This window comes from Rattus norvegicus, chromosome 15, assembly GCF_036323735.1.
Source record: "Rattus norvegicus strain BN/NHsdMcwi chromosome 15, GRCr8, whole genome shotgun sequence".
Lineage (NCBI taxonomy): Eukaryota > Metazoa > Chordata > Mammalia > Rodentia > Muridae > Rattus > Rattus norvegicus.
Window position 1 is genome coordinate 36,876,518 of NC_086033.1, and position 24,596 is coordinate 36,901,113.

The window sequence follows — 24,596 nt, forward strand, 5'->3', positions numbered from 1 at the left end:
GGGCCTCTAGGAACCAGAAGATAGGGGCACTCAAGCGGCAGGTCCCCTGTGGTCCAGAGGTCCGCCCGGATCTGAAGGGACCCAATCAAAAGCTCCCTGTACCCAAATCCCATGGAAGGGAGAGCCAAAACTTTAGAGGGGCAGACACACCTGGAAAGCCAGAAGAGACTACACTCTGCCCACATTTCTGACTCCAGAGGAAAACACCTAACACCATCTGGGACCTCGGTGCACGGGGACCCCGGGAAAAGGCAGCGCAGGCCCTCCTGGTTGCTGCCCTCATGGAGAGCTCAAAAGCAGCCCCTCAGGAGCAACTTCAGTCACAGGAACACAGGTTAGACCAACTTTTCTGCTCCAAGCGACCTGCCTGGTAGACTCAGGACACAGGAACAGCTGAAGACCAGTAGACAGGAAAGACTACACACCCAAAAGCAGAACATTTTGTTCCCATAACTGGCTGAAAGAAAACAGGAAAACAGGTCTACAAAACTCCTGACACACAGGCCTATAGGACGGTCTAGCCACTGTCAGAAATAGCAGAACAAGGTAACATCAGAGACAACCTGATGGCGAGAGGCAAGCACAGGAACCCAAGCAACAGAAACCAAGACTACATGGCATCATCGGAGCCCAATTCTCCCACCAAAGCAAACACGGAATATCCAAACACACCAGAAAAGTAAAATCTAGATTTAAAATCACATTTGATCATGATGCTGGAGGACTTCAAGAAAGACATAAAAAAACTCCCTTAGAGAAACAGAGGAAAACATAAATAAACAAGTAGAAACCTATGGAGAGGAATCACAAAAATCCCTGAAAGAATTCCAGGAAAAAACAATCAAACAGGTGAAGGAATTAAAAATGGAAATAGAAGCAATAAAGAAAGCACAAAGGGAGACAACCCTGGATATATAAAACCAAAGGAAGAGACAAGGAGCCATAGATACGAGCATCACCAACAGAATACAAGAGATAGAAGAGAGAATCTCAGGAGCAGAAGATTCCATAGAAATCATTGACACAACTGTCAAAGATAATGTAAAACAGAAAAAGCTACTGGTCGAAAACATACAGGAAATCCAGGACTCAACAAGAAGATCAAACCTAAGGATAATAGGTATAGAAGAGAGTGAAGACTCCCAGCTCAAAGGACCAGTAAATATCTTCAACAAAATCATAGAAGAAAACTTCCCTAACCTAAAGAAAGAGATGCCCATAAACATACAAGAAGCCTACAGAACTTCAAATAGATTGGATCAGAAAAGAAACTCCTCCTGTCACATAATAGTCAAAACATCAAATGGACAAAACAAAGAATATTAAAAGCAGTAAGGGAAAAGGTCAAGTAACATATAAAGGCAGACCTATCAGAATCACACCTGACTTCTCACCAGAGACTATGAAAGCCAGAAGATACTGGACAGATATCATACAGACCCTAAGTGAACACAAATGCCAGCCCAGGTTACTGTATCCTGCAAAACTCTCAATTAACATAGATGGAGAAACCAAGATATTCCATGACAAAACCAAATTTACACAATATCTTTCTACAAATCCAACCCTACAAAGGATAATAAATGGTAAAGTCCAACATAAGGAGGCAAGCTACACCCTAGAAAAAGCAAGAAACTAATCGTCTTGGCAACAAAACAAAGAGAAGAAAAGCACACAAACATAATCTCACATCCAAATACGAATGTAACAGGAAGCAACAATCACTATTCCTTAATATCTCTCAACATCAATGGACTCAATGCCCCAATAAGAAGACATACATTAACAAACTGGATATGCAATGACGACCCTGCATTTTGCTGCCTACAGGAAACACACCTCAGAGACAAAGACAGACACTACTTCAGAGTGAAAGGCTGGAAAACAACTTTCCAAGCAAATAGTCTGAAGAAGCAAGCTGGAGTAGCCATTCTAATATTGACTCAAATCGATTTTCAACCCAAAGTCATCAAAAAAGGTAAGGAAGGACACTTCATATTTATCAAAGGAAAAATCCACAAAGATGAGCTCTCAATCCTAAATATCTATGCTCCAAATACAAGGGCACCTACATACAGCAGATGCTGGCGAGGATGTGGAGAAAGAGGAACACTCCTCCATTGTTGGTGGGATTGCAGACTGGTACAACCATTCTGGAAATCAGTCTGGAGGTTCCTCAGAAAATTGGACATTGATCTACCTGAGGACCCAGCTATACTTCTCTTAGGCATATACCCAAAAGATGCCCCAACATATAAAAAAGACACGTGCTCCACTATGTTCATAGCAGCCTTATTTATAATAGCCAGAAGCTGGAAAGAACCCAGATGCCCTTCAACAGAGGAATGGATACAGAAAATGTGGTACATCTACACAATGGAATATTACTCAGCTATCAAAGACAATGACTTTATGAAATTCGTAGGCAAATGGTTGGAACTGGAAAATATCATCCTGAGTGAGGTAACCCAATCACAGAAAAACACACATGGTATGCACTCATTGATAAGTGGCTATTAGCCCAAATGCTTGAATTACCCTAGATGAACAGAACACACGAAACTCAAGAAGGACGACCAAAATGTGAATGCTTCACTCCTTCTTTAAAGGGGGAACAAGAATGCCCTTGGGAGGGAATAGGTGGCAAAGTTTAGAACAGAGGCAGAAGGAACTCCCATTCAGAGCCTGCCCCACATGTGGCCCATACATATACAGCTACCAAACCAGATAAGATGGATGAAGCAAAGAAGTGCAGGCCGACCGAAACCGGATGTAGATCTCTCCTGAGATTCACACCCAGAATATAGCAAATACATAGGCGAATGCCAGCAGCAATCCACTGAACTGAGAACGGGACCCCCGTTGAAGGAATCAGAGAAAGGCCTGAAAGAGTTTGAAGGAGCTTGAGACCCCATATGAACAACAATGCCAACCAACCAGAGCTTCCAGGGACTAAGCCACTATCCAAAGACTACATGGACTGACCCTGGCCTCCAACTGCATAGGTAGCAATGAATATCCTAGTAAGAGCACCAGTGGAAGGGGAAGCCCTTGGTCCTGCCAAGACTGAACACCTAGTGAACGTGATTATTGGGGGGAGGGTGGTAATGGGGGGGAGGATGGGGAGGGGAAGCCCACGTAGAAGGGGAGGGGGAGGGATTAGGGGGATGTTGGCCCAGAAACCGGGAAGGGGAATAGCAATCGAAATGTAAATAAGAAATACCCAAGTTAATAAAGATGAAAAAATATTGATTGATATAGATACATGACTTGAGGTAAATTATTCCTTTAGAGATCTTTGTTTTGTTTAAGGAAAGGAGCAGATAAGTAATTAGACAAACAGATAAATGTCCTTCATGTTGAGTGAAGATTGACAGCAGGCACGTTTAGAGGAAGCCTGAAGCAGAATCTTTTGACAGAGGTGACCCTCTGACCAGACCCTGCCCCACTTAGCCAGGATCCCTGTCACATTAGGATTCGATGTCTAGGTGTGACCTTCGATCTCAGGCTTTTGATTAGTCACAGGTTCCCCCTCTTCCTTTTTCAGCATGGATATAATTTCAGAACAGTCTCAAATTCATTTCAAGACATTTCCCCACCCCTCAGATGTAGAAAGATCAGTTAGCTGGCATGCATGGAGCTCTCACCATCTTGGGATGTGAAACTTCACGGATGGACAGAACCTCCCACTGGGAGTAAAAGACCTTGTTCTCCAGAGGGGTCCCACTTGGGAAGGGTGGGCTTCTTTCCACGCATAATGTCACCTTTTGTGAGCTCAGGCTCACATACAGACCTGCACTGATTTCAGACTTGACTGTGATGAACCACCACATGAAAACCTCTGTGCTTTTGGTGAAATTGGTGCAAGTGATTTAAAAAAAAAGTTTAGGCAAACCATGTATGACAGAGCTTAGCTAATCAATGGAGACATCTTCAAAGACCTTTGCTCACTACTAAGGCTATGAGGATTCCTTAGAGTTGTTTAAGAAGAGGATCCTTTGTAACAAATGTAACCTCAGCTTTCTAAGGTGTTTAGGTCTGGGAACACTTAGAATTTCTTGTTTTATATGATTTCATTTCCCAAAGGGTTGCTCAGAGGATTATGGAGGGATCCCTGCTCTGTGCATTCTTGGGGGAAGAGTTCAGGTTCACTTCTCTATTTATTTATTATTATTTATGTCACATGCACCCCTGCTTCCCAATAGTAAAAGTTATCACCACCCTCCTGCCTTTGGTGTCAAGATTTGGTGCCAAATTTATCTCTGTGGCTTCATTAATATGAAAGAGATCTTCCATCCAGCCTTCATTAAAAAATATTTATTACCTGAATACAGGTTTCTTTTTAACTTTTTATTGACTCTTTATGAATTTCACATTACACACCCCAATCCCATTGATCTCCCCCTACTTTTGTACCTGCTCTCCACCCTTGCAACTCCCCCCAAAATAGATGAAAAAAATCTTGTTATGGAAGTTGTGGCATGTCCCACTGTGTCCCCTTTTGTCTATACTTATTTGCTGGCAAATGTTCATTGCAATGACTTGAAGATCTGGTATGAGGCCTGTGGCTTCTGCTACTCTATCAATACTAGAACCTGACTGGGACTGTTACACTTATCCTGTTGTCCCGTGTCATGGTACTGGAGTTTGGGATCTGTAGGATTGGCTCCTTCATGTACTCCAGCAGTTAATTGATGGGGCAGATATTGAAAGCCCTGAATCTGGGCCTGAGAGGTATCTGAGATGACCATCCCACTGGTTCTCTGATCTCACATGCTCAGGCTAGCTCATGAACAACCCCCACATCCAGAGTGAGCTCTACTATGCTGCACAGGTGAGGTGCAGGGCCCACTCTCTGAAGTGCTGCAGTAGGTGATGGGCAGTGCCATCTCTCCTGCGCTCATGACCTCAGGGCCAGCTCTCTTGCCTGCCATAGGTGACAAGGGCTGAGAAGAAGGGGTCCTCTCTCCCTTGCATATGGTACTACAGAGAAGACAAGTGGCAGGGCCCGTGCATTCATGCCCTTGAGGCATGCTCACCTTGCTCAACCTGCCACTAGGGTCAGTTCTATTGTGCTACCCAGGTAAGGTGCAGGGCCCGATCCCCTGAGTGCTGCTACTACTAAGGGACAGGGAAAGCTCTCCTGCCCTCATGACCTCAACACCAGGTCCCCCATCTGTCACAGTTGTGCATTATGGCACTTGGCTGGGTTATCTCAGGCATGTTCTGCCCTCCCCCCACCACAACCACAGACCAGTAGAACGCAGGACTAGTGGTCATCTCAGGCTAGCTCCTTGGGCAGGCCCTGTAGTGCTAGTCTGATGATCATCTCAGGCTTGTTCCTCCCCTGCCTTAGTGGCCCTTTGTGAAAGTCATCTGTCTCAGGCTCACTCCTGCCCTGGACCTGCAGTGCAGGTGGAGTTCTAGTCTCTGGCTGGTTCCCTGCCCTGGGATCCCATCCAATCCTGTACAGCACCATACTGGAGGTCATTTCAGGCTGGCTCCCTGTCTGGGACCCCTGGCTCTGGACTGGTTGACTGAGGCTGGCTGTTTTCAGGGAGTGTTAGGCTACTAATCATTCAGATGTTCACAGGTCAGAATACTGAGTTTAGACCTAGCCTCTTTCCTCTCTGCTACCTACTCAAACACATGTGACACAGCAGACACACCTGGGACACCCCTATGGGCAGGGACATGCAGTTTTGCATTGGCACCTGTATGGTCAGAATCTATAAGAATCTGGTCCAGACACCTGAGAGTTTATGTTGAAAGTGACAAGAAGGAAAGAGTCAATCATGCATCAAGTATATACACAGGAATTAAAGCTAAGCTGAGAAACAGGTTAGGTTTTATAGGCAACGTTGGCTCTTGTGTGCCTTACCCAGCCTTCTTCGTCTCTTCTTTTCCTCTAATCTGCCTTTCTTACTTACCTACTTGGCCTATTCTCTCCATCCATCCATCCATCCATCCATCCATCCATCCATCCATCCACCCACCAACCTGTCCATCCATCCATCCACCCACCAACCTGTCCATCCATCCATCCACCCACCAACCTGTCCATCCATCCATCCATCCATCCATCCACCAACCTGTCCATCCATCCATCCATCCATCCATCCGTCCATCCATCCATCCATCCATTAATATATACATCCATACAAATATGTCTACAGAATAGAAAAACAACTAAATATCATACATAGCATTTCTTCCAACAGCCTCTGGATTTGTTGATCTGATTTTGATACATTTTGATTGGAATGGTTTAAGTATCTCTCTGTAACAAATAACTGGATGAATTGTTTTACAAGTTGTCGATGATGCATTCACATCAGAGAATTAGGTCTAGTCAAGGAAAAAGACTATGTTTGTGGGTATCCTTAGAGGGTTTACATATTAATGTTAATTTATTTGGGCTCACAGAACAAGTTGCAAATCCCTTAGGCAAGTTTAGTTAAGAAATTAGACCTTCTGGTTTAATAAAGGCTAAACTTCTTGGGTGTTCTAATGACTGCATAATCTTTTTTTTCCCCCAGTGAAGAAGCATTTCTGTTTTGTTTCAAAGCCGTTGCTAGTCCTTGGAGATGATCTTCATTTTTTTTAAGCTCCCTCAGATTTCATACCTTTATCAATAGTTTACTTGTGGAAATGGCTCTTCTCTCTCACACATGTAAGTAAATGCCTAACACCAATTATGTACAGGCAGATGGCAGTCCCAGAGGCTTGTCTGGGTCTGCACTCTGTCTGCTGTGAGCACTGGCTGTCAGTGTTTTCTCGGAGGCAGGAGAAGGATTATGTTCCTTTGTTCTCATTTACTTTCTGATCCCAAGAGTCACTTTCTAACAGTAGCTGAGTTCATGGGGATCTCTGTCAGATGGAAACTAAACACTCTTCAGCAGTCCCATGATCCCAGAGGCTTGCAAGGTCACTGTTTATGCCTCCATTCTCTGGGGTGCATACATAAAACATACCAATTTATGAGTATGTCTTCTGTTTAAGAACTGTCTTTCAGAGTTCATGCCATATCTTGGATATGGAATGTTCCCCAAAGGCCCATATGCATTAGTCTTGGTTCTCTTGCTTGGGTTACTAGGAGGTGGTAGAAACTTGGCCAGGGCCTATGAAAAGTCTATAGATCACTGGGCTTATGCTATTGGAGGGGATTGTGGGATCTTTGTGTTTTCCACTATCTTCTTCCTGTGCCCTTGTGAGCAGAGAAGTTTTGCTGAAACAACTGCTTCAAGTGGGTCCCAGAACAGTGGAGCCAATGACCTCAGACTGCAACTTCAAAACCAGCATCTAAAGTAAAGCCCTTCTCTCCATAGGTTGTTTATGTGCCAGAAGGTGTGTCAGAGCAACGCATAGCCATTCCTGGCTAAGGACACGTAGTTCTTAGTTTAGCAGAGTGCCCAGCTCTGTGACCTGCCTGCTCTCAGCTTGAATCCTTTGCGCTGGTTTTGATAATCATTCTCAGTGTCACAGTGGATTCCTGCTCTGCAACCTGGCTGGCCTGCAGCTGTCCATGGTAATGTGGCTCCCAGTTAGGATCCTTTTGTGTCATTTTCGCCTTGTCTAGGGACTATTTTCCGTGGATACAAATCCTTTGAGATGAAATACAAAACAAAATAACAGACAAACCCATCCTGGATAAACCTTGCATTAACGGGGGCGTGGGGGGTGGAGGGATACACGTTGGATTTATGTGGTAGTAATGGAAACAAGATGCGAATTATGCCAGGTGTTTTATATGTGATCACTTGGTCTGAGATGTTTGCGAGAAAGCTCTTATTGACTAATGAAGGAAAAGTTGAAAGATACAATCAGTCCTCGCTAAGGAACCAAATGGCTTCAGTTTCCTCTATTTGAAAATTGACAGCTGAAAATGGAACAAAGGTAAATTAATAAATAATGATAAATGAGTGACTCCATGGATGAAGGAAGAGAAAGAACGTATGACCCAGAAGACAGGGAGAAGAACACTAAAATGCTGCCCTCTGGCAGCCATAAACTCACAGCTGTTGTCTCTGCCTGCAGTGGACCTGCTGAAGGCTGGACCTGCTAATGCCAGTCGTAAATCAGAGAGGGCCTCATGAGGACCTATCCCTCTCTGCTAAACTATGGGCTACTGAAAGATTTTAAGGGAGGAGAAATCTCTTCAGATGTGGGTCCAGTGGTAAGGCCACCAGACTCCATCAGATAGTTCCATATTTACTGGTCACACCGATGGCCCTGGTTAAACTCAGCGGGTCACCAAACAAAACAAACAAGGAAAGAGACTTACAGCAAGGATCAGAAGTTGGCAACCTTGGGATGGAGGTACAACGAGGAAGTGGGTGGAGGCAGATGTGTTACAGTGTGTGTATAAAATGGATATAATTGTCCAAGACATTTTAATCACAAACAACAACAAAAACCCCAAACATTTGGTACCCTGAACATGGAAAATCCACTGAGCATTATGAAGTGAGGCAAATTTCTGAAGCTTATCAGACCTCTCTTCCCATATGGTAAAGGACATGACGTCACTCTGTGCATGTTAATGAGGTGTGATTGTGCTGAGAAACACTTCAGTACTCTTTCTTTCTTTCTTTCTTTCTTTCTTTCTTTCTTTCTTTCTTTCTTTCTTTCTTTCTTTCTTTTTTCTTTTCCGGAGCTGGGGACCGAACCCAGGGCCTTGCGCTTCCTAGGCAAGCGCTCTACCACTGAGCTAAATCCCCAACCCCACTTCAGTACTTTTTAACAACAGGGACATACTCCATGTCTTATCATTCGTTAAAGCATGTAGCTAAACTTGGTTTTTGGGATCGGTCATGACCTACAGGCAAATTTATTTTTAAATTTAATATATAATTTTGAGAGGAGTTGTCTGCCTTACCAAGTCTGTTAATTGGGCTAAATGCTTTACCTTAAAAATGTTTGCTTGCCCTTTTAAGAATTCAGGATAAGTTCAAGTGATTTCAGTTAGGAATAAATGGTCAACCCTAGAAATCTTATCCTAGTCTATGTGATTGGGGACTGGGAGACACTGAGATGTTTGTGAGAATGGAGTAGAAAAGGGGAGCTTCTTCAGAACACTTCCCAAGACCAGAGCTAGCGCAGGCAAAAGTCGCCTGCCTGACACTATGGACGAGGCAGGGTTCTGAAGGTTCAATTCTCTTTCTGAAAGCCCTGCCATTTAAATGAGGAAAGTCCTAACTAGTTGATGATTGAGACTGGGCAGGACCTGGGTTTATGAGCTAGCTATCTGTTATACCAGATCATGGTTAGTTTGTACTTAGTCTCAATTTTTTTTCTCCACTTCTCATTGGGCCAGATAGGAATCAACTATTTCCTGTTTTAATTTTTATATAGATCTATTAATATTTATTTATGTACCTATATATGTTTGTTTGTGTCAGTGTTGGGGTATGTGCAGGCACCCACAAAGGCCGGAAGAGGATGTCAGATCCCCTGGAGATGCGATTCTAGATGGTTATGAGCTGCCAGATGCTGGTGCTGGGAACAGGATTCTGGTTCTCTACAGGAGTAGCAAGTGCTCTTAACCACTGACCCTTCTCTCCAGCTGTTTTCTCCTCCTCCTCTTCCTCCTCCTCTTCCTCTTTCTCCTCTTCCTCCTCCTCTTCTTCCTCCTCTCCTTCCTCCTCCTCCTCTTCCTCCTCCTCCTCTTCCTTCTCCTCTTCCTCTTTCTCCTCTTCCTCCTCCTCTCCTTCCTCCTCTCCATCCTCCTCCTCATCTTCCTCCTCCTCTTCTTCCTCCTCCTCCTCTTCCTCCTCCTTCTCCTTTTCCTCCTCCTCTCCTTCCTCCTCTTCTTCCTCCTCCTCTTCCTCTTTGTCCTCTTCCTCCTCTTCTTCCTCCTCCTCCTCCCCTTCTTTTTCCCTTTTTTCTCCTTCTCCTCTTTTCCCTTCTTCCTCCTCCCTCTTCTCTTCTCTTCTCTTCTCTTCTCTTCTCTTCTCTTCTCTTCTCTTCTCTTCTCTTCTCTTCTCTTCTCCCCTCCCCTCCCCTCCCCTTCCCTACCCCCCACTCTCTCTCTCATTCTCTCCCATTCTCTCTCCTTTCTATTTCTAGGGATGGCTTTTCTAGACAGAAATTTTTTTCCTGTGTAGCTGTGTCTGTCTTGGAACTTGGCCTCAAACTCACAGAGATTTGCCTGCCTCTGCCTCCCAGGTGCTGGGGTTAAAGCTGTGTGCCACCACAGCCACCCTGCTCCTACAATTTTCTTTTATGGCGTTATAAAGGATGCCTTCCAGACCAAGCCTGCATTTTGGATATCTGATAGGAATCTATTCTCTTTCTGGTGTCTCAATACTAAGTACACTTTCTAAACTTATCTGCTCCTAGAATTACCTGAGAAAGTGCGACTATTTCATTCAAATACTAGCAAAAGAATAATAAACAATATGGCCCTTTGACATAGGGTCATTTCCTGTCTCACAGCCTTAGTACAGTACATAATAGCTATTTGAATGTCAACATTGAAACTTTTGGTTTTATGAATAACTGTAAGATAGGTACTCAAATTTTTTACTCAAGTGATTTTTTAATTTAAACAAAAAAGATCTCTGGGATGAGAAAGATGTCTCAGTAGTTGTGAACACTGAGTTTGTGTCTCAGCAGCCAGAAATAGGCCTAGAACTCCAACTCAGGAATACTATGCAATACTGTGGCCTCTGTGAGGTACAGGCGTGCATATCTACCTAGGCAAGCAGGACATGTATATACACGGACACACAGACACACAGACACGCACACCCATACACACACTCACTGGGACACACTTTTGCTTAAATAAATAAAACCAATCTTGAAGAAAATGCTTTCTTTCGTTCCTTACATTATCAGCTTTAAAATTTCAGTTTTCAGTGCAGGATTAAAAAATACCTTTACAAATCCAGATTTTGATTTTTCATCAGCATAGGATCCTGGCTGCATGCAGGATTTGAGCTCCATCTCTTTTCAGCTCTGCCCTGAGAAGAAGGCAGATTGTTATCACCATTTTATAGATGAAATACTCGAGGTCTCACAGTTAAGTGTAGAGTAGCTAGGGCCACGCCCCTACCTTCAGTCCCAACATCCTCCCATTCCAACCCAGCAGGGAAGCTACTTGGGAATTTTTCTTCAGTCACCCCCAGGACACCTGAGGTATAGTTTGATGTCTAGGTGCAATGAAAATGCTTCTAAACAGCACAGAGCCCAGCCTATTGTAGCTTAACACCTTTAAGGGCTCTATCATCTGGAAGACTACGGTCTGGTGCTTCTGCTATGGCTGACATTTTGGCCATGTTTTACAGACATTGAATTATGTGTTTCCATGTCATAGGAAGAGGTTTGTTTTGGAGGAGTCCGGGAGCAGTTCCTTTTAACAACTCAGGATTAGAGTGTGGTAATTTATGCTTTGGTGCTTCGAAGGTTTATTTTCTGTTCTGGTTTAGTCCCTTTTACAGCTTGCCACCTGAGAGTTTTGGAGAGCTCCAAGTGTGCCTCAAAGGTTGGCTCTGGCACCAGCTGAACAGACACTATGCTGACACCGTGGGCAGTGAATTTAATGCAGTTATTTTCTGGTCATAAAGAGCTAAAGACTTTTGAATCTGTGATTATTTTATTGGATCTACATTTTGTTTTATTTTATTAGTTCTGATTCCTTTGAAGGCTCTATCAGGGTTCCTATGAACACATCCTTTTATTAAATTTTCATGTGCACAAACTTTTGGACAAAGCTATTAATCAGGGTCTGTGATTTTTTTTTTTTGATTTTTGCCAGATCATTTCTAAGTCTTCAACAGAAACGCTCCCTCTGAGCTCTGGAGCAGTCCAAAATAACTATTTTTTTTCCTATGTGTATGGTCACTGTAGAGAGAGTATGCACTGCCACCGAACATAATTACAACTATTCCCCTTCTGGGTTGCCTAAACTGTGGTCAGACAGCCTTTAGATCCCTAACACACATTCCACAGGCTGTGGTATTTTATATTGGAAAGAAGCATTTATTTTGGCTGAATTTTTCAATTCATTTCTCATCACATATTCAAATGCGTTTCTTATTTTCCAGTTTATTGTCTTTGTTCCCGACATTGGGTGGGGGGGATATTTTCCACCCAAATTGAATCTTTGTCTTCATCTTCCTTTGGGCCCTTGAACGCTTCCCTGTGAAGTAGCTGGAATTTCAGTGCCCAAGAAGGCAACACAGCCAGCTCCCTGCAAACCTTCAATCGTTAGCTGGCCAGCCTTCTCGCCTGGGTGAAGCACTTGGAAACCCTGAGATGCAGGCTGGGGGCACAGAGGCGCACTTTCCAATTACTGTTTTTCCCCAGCCTGACCATGAATGCCACGAAGCCACCGTAATGGTCTTGCTAATTTGATTTCCTGCACATAAACAAACTTGGCTACTCTTTGAAGTTCCCAAGATAGGTCTGAGGAGTTTCAGCTCGCAATAACTCAACCCCTCGCAGAAGGCTAATTCATCTTCTTCTACTTTTTTTAAAAAATAAATCAGTAAAACAGAAGTTAATTAAAGTATAAACAATGGGCAGTATTGTGGCTGAGGAACGCATGCGGTTCTTTGTGTAATGGATATTACCTGATGACTCCGAGCAGGGTGGAGTTTAGGAAAGATCAGGTTACTTAGCTCTTTCCCCTCTTGCCCTGAACTTAAAAAAAAGAAAAAAGAAAAGGCACTAAACCTACAACAGTTGCTTTATTTTTGACTCACTGGGAAGTAGATGACAACTTCCCAGCTCTAGCTATTCAGGCCCTTGGGGCTTCCTTTCCCACTCCTGGGGGGCCTGACTATGTAGGCTGGGTTAGAGCTGGCTCCTTGGGAGGCCTGTAGGGGTGGTTGAAGAGCTCACTAAGGCAGTATACAGAAGATAGTTTGCCTTGTGAGTAACACCAAGCCAGTCTATGCAAAAGGCAGAGCTCTCTCAACACCGAAATCCCTTCTAGTCCCCAGATGGGGTGGGGCGGGGCCCTGCCGGGTAATCCGTACTCGTGCAACCCTCCCGTATTTCCAGACACGGCTGGGCATGGAGGGGGCTTGGCTATGAGAGGAAGAGAGTGGCGCAAACTACCTGAACACCAGACTGAAGGAAGATTCTCTTGGCTTTGATGTTGAGAGGGTGTAAATAAAGATGGGGTGGAAGATAAAGGTGCTTCTGCGGCTGCTCACTGCCCTCAGGAGCAAGCCTTTGTCTGCATTGATCCAGGAAGGGTGCTTAGGGTTTCTTTGCAGGTCAGGTAGGATGAAGAGATGAAATTCTTCAGCAGTAAAATCCCTGAGGAAAAAAATGACAGTATGTATTGCTACACATACCATAGCGCACTTAATAGATGATAACTGTCGTGGGTGGAAACTGCAGACCTTCCACAGCCACGGCCTGGCTAGGTGTGTCTGGAAGCCCACTAGTATATACCTGTATATGTGTGTGAGTGTTTGTATCTCTGTGTATATATGTGTATGTGTGTAGGTGTGTATGTGTGTGTCTGTGCATGTGTATATGTGTGTGTGTGATGTGTATATGTGTATGTGTGTACGTGTGTGTATGCGCATCTGTATGTGCATGTGTGTCTGTATGTGTATGCGTGTATATATCTGTGTGTGCCTATGCATATGTGTTTCTGAAAGCATGAAGGAGAAGATGAAATTGAGATAGAAGAAAGAGACAACAAGAATCCTGCAGAGCCTAGGAGCAAGTGGTCTACTATATGAGGTGCTTTAAGAGGCCCCAAGACGACCAAGAGGCCCCAAGACAACCAACCTTTCCAGATGGTTCAAAAATTCTTAGTTTCACTTTGTCCTGCAAGAATTGCCATCAGCATGATTGATTAAATTTTACAAACCGGAGGACTCTCTTAAAAGGTCAGCTCTCCTCTTAATTGGCTATTGGGGGATGGTGTCTTAGAATCAATTATTCTAATGGAAAACTTCCCAGCATCAAGATGCCACTGTCAGCTAGCAGGGAGGATAAAACATGAGCAGTGCAGTGGGTGCACAAGCACCAGACAGGAGCTCAGGGCTCTCTCGGTGGCTAACTAGAGCTAAAAGCTGTAGTAAATGGGTTGAGAGTGAAGCCGAGGAATTCTGAGGAAATACATCACTCATTCGCAGGGCTTTTGTTGGGAAAGCCTGCATCTGGAACTTGGACCGCTGATCTGAGGACAGCTTCACCGAGTGACTGGGCAGGGGTCAGTCCCATGGAGGAAGGGAAGGGAACTGCTCTGGGCTTTGGCCACTCTACACAGCAGTTTATGGCGATGGTGCTAGGAGGCTTCCGTCCAGACCTGCTGAATCAGCCATGTGAGTCTCCAGACTTCACACAGTCTTGTCCTAAGTCCAAGAAAGAATCTATCACAAAGCCATAGGGCTCAAGGGCAATTGTCCGCTCTCCAGCTGAAGCCACATATGTGGTATGTTCTCTAAAGATTCAAACATATATATATACATGTATATTGTATATAACATATAAACATGTATGTTATATGACACACATATATATACATAACACACATATATATTAGTATATATGTGAACCTTTAGAGAACACAGCCATATATTATATATACATACACATATATGCATATATATGTATATATCCCATTGAGGATATATACATTATATATCCTTTCTCTCCATCTATAAACTGAGAAGGAAGGCTAATCATGTAGAATCAGATACCTAACCAAGAAGTGTCTCTCTGGCTATTGTCTATAAGTGGTTCCTTTACTACTCAGGAGCAGAAGGCAAACTTGTAGTGTCTTGCTTATTCCTCCTGAGTTACAAAACCCATTCATGCCCTGGCAGTCTGTTAGAGGACTTGGACAGCCCTGTGTCTGGGGTTAGGTTCAGTTAGCTCTTGCTCTTGGTTTCCTAGAGAAATCGGTTTTTTAGTAGCATGTTTCCTTCATCACCTAGGGCGTGCATGTGAGCTTGGAGGTGAGGCTGTGTGTGGCTCTGCGGCAGCTGCACACAGGTGGCAGTGCAACTCCAGAGGTCAAAGGCAAGCTGTGTGATGACCAGGGCTTGGTCGTTAGGCAGAACAGTCTCAGGCCATTCAATCTCATACTGCATGATATTGGCATGTTCCTCAATGTCTTTTGAGCCTCCATTATCTTCTCTACAAAATGGGGATAGCAGGTGGTGAGAGGTTCACAAAGTTTACTACAAGAATTAAATGAGTTATTCAATGAGCTTCTTAGAGCAGGGCGCTAAGGCTCTAACCACAAAGAACAGTTCACATATGAGAATAAAACAGCACTTGAAGGTAGGGGAAAGAAGGGGAAAGAAGAGTGTCTCCCCAGGGCACCAGCTAAAAAAAGCTTCTTCCTCCTCTTCCTCCTCCTCCTTCCCTCCTCCTCCTCCTCCACCACCACCTCTTCCCCTCCTCCTCCTCCTCCACCACTACTTCTTCCTCTCCCTCCTCCTCCTCCTCCTCCTCCTCCTCTTCCTCTTCCTCCTCCTCCATCTCCAGGTTTTACGGTTTCCCAAAATGCACAGATTTAAGCACAACAATTGTTATCATATGTAAAAAATACTTAATAATTAGCTAACAGAAATTTTGTATTCAAACAAAAGCCCAATGTGGTGAGTCATTTTAATCTGTCTTCTAACTACTCATTTCTAACTGACGCCTCAGCATCTTTGATACCAGATCAGCCTCTCCTGCACCAGCACAGCATCTCCTGCACCAGCACTGCATCTCCTGCACCAGCACTGCATCTCCTGCACTAGGACTAGACACGATCTGCATAGCATGTCCTGCACCAGCACAGCATGTCCTGCACCAGCACAGCATCTCCTGAACCAGCACAGCATCTCCTGCACCAGCACAGCATGTCCTGCACCAGCACAACATGTCCTGCACCAGCACTGCATGTCCTGCACCAGCACAGCATCTCTTGCACTAGGACTAGACACGATCTGCACAGCATCTCCTGCACCAGCACAGCATGTCCTGCACCAGCACAGCATGTCCTGCACAGCACTGCATCTCCTGCACTAGCACTGCATCTCCTGCACTAGGAATGCATCTCCTGCATTAGGACTGCATCTCCTGCACCAGCACAGCATCTCCTGCACTAGGACTGCATCTACTGCACTAGGCCTGCATCTCTTGCATTGAGTTTATTTCATTTTAGGTTCCACTCAGTGTAAAGGAAGACTGTCAGTTATTGGAACACCATTGTGTGTGTCCACTGTTTGGTGAATGATAGGACTCCAGAGAGGCTGTCTGCTTACCCCCACTCAATAGCAGAGCCCCTGTATAGCCAACTTGTTCTTCCCTTTGAGACTCTCAAAATCTGAAGCATATCATTCTACGCCCTGTGTCCCCACTAGAGAAATGCAGGGAAGCAGAAGGTCAGGTGACCTACTTAAGATATTAAGTGGGGGGTTGGGGATTTAGCTCAGTGGTAGAGTGCTTGCCTAGCAACTGCAAGGCCCTGGGTTCGGTCCCCAGCTCCGGAAAAAAAAAAGATATTAAGTGATCATGAATTCTCTCTCTCTCTCTCTCTCTCTCTCTCTCTCTCTCTCTCTCTCTCTCTCCTCTGAAACTGTTGGGCTGGTGATCTGTAAAGGTCAGATTCAAACAGCTTCACTTCCTTCCCAGCAGAATGAGCCTGGTGTTGTGTGGGTGGGTCTCCTGAGTTCCCGGGGGTGCCCATAGTCTTTGAGCACACCTCCTCTGTTCCACCTCCCTACCCTTTGAAGCAGGCACTAAAACAAAGGAAGAAAAGTCAGTCTGTGGGTTTGGAATTGACATAAATAAGGGGGTTAACCAAAAGGCTAGTTTTAGTAGATCACAGACAAAAGGATTCCTAAAGCTGGAGGCAATTGTGTGTGTGTTTGTGTGTGTGTGTGTGTGTTTGTGTGTGTGTGTGTGTGTCCTGGGCTCTTCCTTTTCCTTTATTTTTCCCTTTCCTTTCCTTCTCTTCCCTTTTTCTCACTGTCCTTCTATCTTTTAAAACACTGAAGTTGTCAGAGGAGACAGTCACTCTTTCCAGCAATCAAATGATACCATCCCCCTAAACTAGGAAAGAGCTGGGGCCCGTGGATTGTTGGCAAACACGAAAAAGCTGGGTCCTACACATAAACAGACTGGACGGCTCTCAGCATGGGGTCTGCAAATGTCCAAGGCTGACATGCATCATACGGCTGGTATTAAAGTATTTTATTCAGCTAGCGACTAGTCTAGTGATTGCCAAGTTTGAGGGAAACTATAAGAAATTAGGTAGGGTGCACAGGTATAAGCCTACTCAGGAACCCAGGCAGTAACAAGAAATGCTCATATGGCTGAAGAGAGGGAGAAATTAGATGTAGAACTGTAGACACACATGGCTAGAAGTCTATTATCCATCTACTCCCTACCTGTCACCATCTCCTGTCCATAGTCCGTCTGCTCCTCGGTATCTTCGCCCTATCTAGCATCCACCCACCTTACTTATCTACCTCCTTCTATTACCTGCTTAATCACCTGATTGTTCTTAGCTGTAAATCTGAATAATCAACGAATCAACATGGCTTTCAGATACTTTTATTTTCCTATTCATTCTTTATTCTAATAATTTTATTATTATTCTATTTTTTACAAGACCGCTGAAGTCATGACTTATTAGAAGTTCAGTTCCTTTGACAATGTTGCCTCTGTCTCTTCGCAGCTCTCAGAGTCTCTAAAGGTGTCAGTACACATGATATTATGTGCTTTTTACAGAAGATGAGCTCCCAAAGGTCAAGGCCTTGCTCGTTCTGGCCACTGCTGTACCTCAGCAGTTTTAGGGCCATGGTACATGGTACTTTTCTTGTGCTCTGAAGGCAGATAAGGCCTTGAGAAATGAGCTGACTTTTCTGGAGTCGCACAGCAGCACCAAACAGCCTTGGTCTTGGAATTATGTTTCCTGTCTCCAACATAGTCTTTTTGGCTCATTTTATAGAGCGTAAGTGCAGGGTCTCAAAAGAGTTGAGCATATGCCCCCAGCTTAGAAACCACGATCTGTAGAGCTTAACTGGAAAAGGGGGGAACAAGCGGCTTGCTCAGCTGCACCCGTGCACAGAATCTACCGCACAGCTCTCTCCCTCTGCTGACCCTTGTTTGGGACAGATGCACAATGCTCGCTTTCTTTAGATGGACCTATGCTGGTTTGTATATCTGAACAAAGGGGAGACTGTGGGTGTTTGACATTACTTCTGCTTTAGGGATTCTTCTCTTCCACCCATCTTTAGTTCACTTCATCAAATAGCGATATAGTACTACATTAGGTACTAGACACACAAAGGTAAAAAAAAGGTCCCCAGTAGTCTCCTGGGAGGATTTACAAGATGAAAACATTTGATGGAAGTAAAGGCAATGGGCCATCCTAAAGCTATAGGGCTCTGTGATGGATGATATATACATCTATATATATGTGTGTGTGTGTATATATATACATATATGGATATATGTCATGACATATATGAATATGTGTATAATGTATATGTTTTATTCTATGTTATAAAACGAACATATACATTTTAAATTTAATATATATTAAAGATATATTATATATTAATATTTTATTGCATCAGAATCTCACTCTGATGCCCAAGCTACTCTGAACGTCCTTGGAAAGTCCAGAAAGGCCTTAGTGACCCATTTGCCTCAGGTTCCTTAGTTATGAGTTCGTACATATGAGTTAGTTAGTAGACCCAGCTTTGGAATATTCCTTAAAGGACACTAACTTGGATAGTTATTGCTACAGCTGCTTAATAGTCTCTGATTTCTAAGCTGGAGAGTGTCTGTGAAGTATGTGGATGAGGATCTAGCAGAGTGCAAGAGTGGGGTCCTGTTGGCACAGCTTGTCCTGCCGGCCTTCCACAGTCTGTGATCAGAGGCTCAGTGTGATTGATCACCATGTGTGTTAGGGCCATTTGATGACTTATAGGCATTACCTTGGTGCTGTGCCAAGAAACGCCTGTCCTAACTTCAGCCAGCAACGACTCCTGATTTATGTACTTCATGGAATATGGCCTCTACTAATTAAAGTATTTCAGAGAGTTGATCAAACAAAATTTACTGTATGGAAATCCAACCAGCTGAGTCATCAACACTTCAGTCATGATTGAGTTTCTCCCAAGTAAAAGGTTACTGGTTTCACAAGTGGTTGAGGTTCTGCAAGCCTAAGAATTGAAGTAAATGAGGTCTGTTTTAACAGAAACCTTGGGGTGGGTCAGGTAGATATTTTAGTTTTAATTAGATGTTAACATCAAGCATGAAGCATCTTTGGGCACCTGTCACTTCCTCTCTCCATAGCTTTCAGACCTTTGAACCACAACTTGGATCCACAAAAAAGTCAAGGAAGCTTGGAGGTTTTGTGCCTCAAGAGACATAAGTCATCTCAGGCAATGGTGTGGTAGGAAAGTGGTTTTGCTCTCAGCAGACGGATAATGGATGAAAACCTCGAACAGTGGAGAGATGCCTTTGTGCCTGCTGACAATTGAAAGGAACACACCAACTTTTTCTTATCTTACCTAATGGATGTTGTCATGTGCAAAAGGTAAATCAATAACGAGGAGATCAAACGTACCAATTGCCTCCTCAACACACAATGCCCTCGTTTATATAAATCTCAGCCACTTGACATCCCCTTTGAACGCATGCGCCTGCTCTGTCAGCCTCTCAGGAACTTTTATACAGAGGGAGGCTGACTGAAGACAGAGCAGAGCTCCTAATTAGCCTGTTAATTGAGAAGGAGCTCTAAGGAGGGTCATCTGAAGTGTTGGGTTCCTGTCCTGCCTCCCCCTCCCAAGTTCCCCGCCCTCATTTTACAGAAAGGTTGGAAGTGGCCTCCTGGTGACCCCGGGCTGGAACAGATTGTGATCTGCTTAATTAGGCTCCTCTGTTCTTACACCTCAAGCTTAACATGGCTTCCCCCAGGGTGCATTTCTGTGTGAAGCTGCAAGCTGTTTGGAGAGAAGGTTGAGAGATGCTGGGTGGGCTTCCAGCTTTCAAATGGCCTCCAAGAGTCTGAAAGCCCTTACTGCTCGATTTCTACCCCCACAGGGCAGGGGGGCTGCCCATGGGTCCCTCACTATGGCAGTCTCCTTGTTTCTGTTTACCCACCCTTCCAACCTCTTCTTCAGCCTGCAAGCTCAGTGGCTTTTCTTTGGGTCACTGTTGTCTGCTTCTGCTTACCTTGGCTTTGCCCTCAAGGCAGGATCCTTCCTAGTGCTCTGGACTTCCTGTCCTGTCCTGCTTTGTTCCCAAGGCACACTCTGTACCCACCACCAGGTGGCCTTGTGGCAGGATTCTAGACACCCAGCCATATGAGAAAGGTAGAGTTATTATTATTATTATTATTATTATTATTATTATTATTATTATTTAAACATCAGTGTTGACAAGGCTGTAGCTTTAGTCTCTCCATTTTTTTCACAAATGCTGGGCTTGAGCTGTGATAGCTGAAGGAAGCCAACAAGAAACTGGATGAATCTCAGAAAGCGACATATATATATATATATATATATATATACATACATATATATATATATATACATATATATATATATATATATATATATATATATATATATATATATATATATATATATATGTATTTCTGGGGCAAACCTCAAGAAAAAAGTGTGTGTGTGTGTGTGTGTGTGCACGTGCATTTTCATGAGACTGTATCTGGCTAGATATAGTTATAATTTCATGATTTTTTTAGCCTCCTGATACTTAGCTGCTATGGTGAGGACTTTGAAACGCTTTAAACTAAGGTGTGAATACTCCAGAGTTTGAGCTGTAAGAGCCATCAGACAATCCACAACCATGCTCAGTTCCGTCAGGTCTCAGAAGTGAAGGTACAGGTTTTGGGGATACCTACCTGCAAAGGGCCTCAGTAGAACCTACCCTCTCTGGGCCACTCCAAGAGTTCCGAGGCAGAGTTACAAAGTCATGAACACACACACACACACACACACACACACACACACACACACACACACACACACACACACACATCTGAAGTGCATTTGAAGACTTTGTTAAAAAACAACATAGAACCAGGAAGGAACACACCTATCCTGAGGATCCTGTCATCCCAGTCATGTGGTGATCTCTTATACTTACTCATAGTTATGAAGCCATAGTGGGAAGCCAAATGAGAAGATAGCTTTACTTCAGGCCTTGTGTAGTCATTTCCTCCAAGTGGAAATGACCCTTTTGGGACAGAGGAAGAGAAAAGACTAGGGAACTAAGGGATCATAGGAGGCTCAGGAAACCTATAGGGCTGAGGAACTTCTCTTGCTGCTGTAATATAATACCTCACAGAAAGCAACTTGAGGGAGTAAGGTCTTGTTTTGACTCACAGTCTGGGGTTGCATGTCATTACTGTAAGGAAGTCACAATGGTGGGGCCTGAGGCAGCTGCTCACATTGCATCATCAGTGAATGCTCACCTAGCTTTCTCTTTATACTTAGTCCAGGACCCCAGGCCATATGTAAATACCAACCCACAATGAGCGGGCCTTCTTACCTTGGTTAACATAATTTGTAAAATCTCTCAGGCACACCTAGAGGCTTGCCTCCTACATGATTCTAGGGCTCATAAAGTTGAAAGTCAAGATTGACTGTCATAGCTAGGTATTCTGTTTGAGCTACTTGGGCAGAGAATAACCTTGTTCTGGGCAGTTGTGATTTAGAGGATAAGAAGAGTCTCCAGCCTTCTTTTTGTTTTTAAGTCAGAGAAAACAAACTAGAAAGATTTCTGCACAAAAGGAATGCAACTAAAATAGTCTTATAACACTTGGATCATTGCCGTTTCAGTAAAATTCGTAACATTGAGTTTATCAGAACACTCTGGACGGAACATGCCTTGTAGGATTGTTAATGATGGCAAAGGCACGCCCATCTTGGGGATGACTTATTTCTTCATTAAGTGTACGTGTGAGGACTATAAATAACCAAATCTATACAGAACACCCTATATCTTTGTCCTGTATCTGAGATGCTCTCAGAATTTAGGTAATGAGTTGGCAAGGCCTCCACATTCGATTGCAAAGGTTGCACACTGCACCATTCAACATATCACCCTCACAGAGCTGTGGAAGCAGACAATTCTTCCAGCAGCTATTCACTACAGTCTGCAAAACATTAAGAATACCACTCTATTCTTTTTCTGTTTGTCATCCATGCCTGTACGGAGTAGAGAACAGAACTCTCACACTGTCTACCTTCTAATGAAGTGACCAGTCTATGGCAGTACTATAGCTGGTCCTTCTCTACCTCCCAAGATAATGTCCATGATAGCCACTAAACCCAGTTTCCTGACTGAGTCTTGCTTTGAGGGTTACTTGTGAACTGGTCACTCTCTATTTGTCACCTGTGTGTCAGTCATTCTCCAGTTGTCCCTTGCTATGGTTTGAATGTGTATCCTCCAAAATTCCGTGTTGGAAACAGTGTTTTAATCCACATGGCTACTGGCAGTGGTGTCTTTAGAGATAGATGATTCATGAGGATGAGGTCCCATGTGTAACACTAATGGTTCTGTTACAAAAGAGAGAATTTTGCTTTGCGTACTTCTGCTTCTCTCTTGTCCTGCAATGCCCCGTGTTAGGCTCTGTCACAGTACTAAGGTCCACAACAGACACCTTGCCAGGCTTCTGTGTCTCCAGCCTGCAGAGTTGTAGGATGAAGATTATTTCTTCTCCCAGCTTCTCTGAAAGTAGTATGGAGAGATTCCAAATTCCCACCAGCGGTGCTCCCAGCACTTGGCCTTTTCAGCACCAGGAGGTCAACTTCAGACTACATTGCCTGTGTTCCTCTGGCCATATCAAGCTAAAGCAATGTTCTGGCAGGAGAGCAGGGAGCAGGTGAGAGAGACTGGGCGGCTCACTGGTATGGCTCTCTCATTCAGGCTGTGTCTAGGGAGATCGGAACATTCTGCCTGTCAGTAGATCTGCCTCTGCTGCCCATTCCCAGGCTATGGTCCAGAAATGATGCCTTAGTTCTCCCTTCACCTCAAAGTGCCAGGTGACTGTGGGCACTTTCCACTGGCACTGACCTTGTTCCTCAATGTCTCTGTGCAATGATGAGTGGTACTTTCCTAATACCCCTCTCAAAGATCCTCCAGGGTCTGTTGCACGTTTTGTGTCAGAACTGCTATGGAATGCATCGGCCATCTTACCTTTATCTCTCTTCTCCTCTTAGATCCCTGATGTTAGCCTCTCCCTGGTGAAGTCTCATGGCCATTTCCCTCTTTGGGGTCAACAGTTTGTTACCTTGGGTCCAGCTTGTAACTGGATTAGCCCTTACTCTATGCTTAGCTGAAAGCCTTCTTCTCCCACTGTACTTCTCTACAAACTCATTGCCAAGGTCTCCGGAGGATAGAGCATTCCTTGCTGGAGTAGCCCATGTCAGCCTTTACTTACCTGCGAACTCCACAGAGCAGTCATGCAAAATGATCATGTATTCCCAGTGCCATCAGGGCACAGACGGGCATGGTTACGGCTGCTCAGTGTATTTTCACGGTAGCTGGTAGCATTTGGCAGCCTATTACCAAATGAAGGGAATTCAGCATAGCATGTGGGGGTGGGAACAAGTATTTTCTTTTGAATGTACCTTTAAGAAATACTGATTTGAGCTCGGTGAGATTTTTTTCCAACGTGTAAAGTCACTTGCCACCAAGCTTGATGGCCTGAGTCTGAGTCCCAAGGCCTACATGGAAGGAGAAGAAGGAGACTCCTGAAAATTGTCCCTGACCTCTATACCAGTGCCCCGCCCAATGCCCCCCACGCTAAATAAACAAATGTAAAACATAGTTTAAAAAATAAATTGATTCAGAGGTAATTGCCTAATACATGGTGATTATACCTGTGTCCATTAAAGAAAGCTTATCGAAAGCTGTTCATTGTCAGCATGGATTTCAGTCTCTTTCTGTTTGTGTGTTTAGAATAGTTTTATTTCTTTGACAATTTCACACATGGACAAAGTGTATCCTATCATATCTGCCATTAACCTCCCTCCCTTCTCCACCTCCCAGCACTTGCTCCCCCCCCACCTTCTGTCCCCTCCGCTTCCTTTCTAGTTTAGTTGGTGCGGCCCACTTGAACATGGACAACCTTCCAGCAGCCATACTGCCAAAGAAAAAACCCTGTCCCTCCCCAGCAGCCATCAGTTGCTAAGAGCTTAGTGCAGCTCCTTACCTGGACCAGATTGAGCCAGTCAGCATTCCACATTGGACAGGGAAGGAGACTCCTGACGACTCATCCCTAGTCCTTCTCTCTGAAATATGGTGATATTTATATAGGTCTTAAAAGTCTGCATTTATTAATAAAGAATTTTAGCATGGAGGAAATACTATTGATAAAGTATGAAACTTTCCCTAATACTTAATACTGAAAGTTTTTTTTGAAGACTTTCTGAAAAAAAATCTGCCAGTTTCTGTCAAAATAACCTCTTTAATGAAAGAAATGATAACTGAAGTCTGCTTGCTACCTCTCCATTACCTTACTTTTCTTCTTCCTCCTTAAACACTACATATGCATCATTTTGAAATCAATGGTAGTATCGAAATTGGGAAAATTAATGGCGATACAATATTGTTCCACAATCTTCAGTTCCTCTGCTAGT

The 24,596-nt window shown here is 44.0% G+C and overlaps 1 long non-coding RNA gene and 1 other non-coding gene across 5 annotated transcripts in view; both read right to left on the minus strand.

The window, feature by feature from the left end:
• The window catches only part of LOC102551719 (uncharacterized), a 44,231-nt gene extending 22,926 nt beyond the window's left edge, over positions 1-21,305 (minus strand). For 3 of the 4 annotated variants that reach the window (XR_010058146.1, XR_005493978.2, XR_005493979.2), the window contains exons 1-3: positions 21,097-21,299; positions 13,069-13,272; positions 10,882-10,967 (exon numbers count right to left, since the gene is read on the minus strand). This is a non-coding gene — a long non-coding RNA (uncharacterized LOC102551719). Of the gene's footprint in view, positions 1-10,881; positions 10,968-13,068; positions 13,273-21,096 lie in introns of all 4 variants that reach the window. The other variant, XR_005493977.2, reaches the window with a different exon arrangement.
• Positions 5,560-5,691, minus strand: LOC120097239 (small nucleolar RNA SNORA17). The gene has a single exon (XR_005494467.1). It is a non-coding gene; the product is annotated as a small nucleolar RNA SNORA17 (small nucleolar RNA).
• Positions 21,306-24,596: the final 3,291 nt, after the last annotated feature.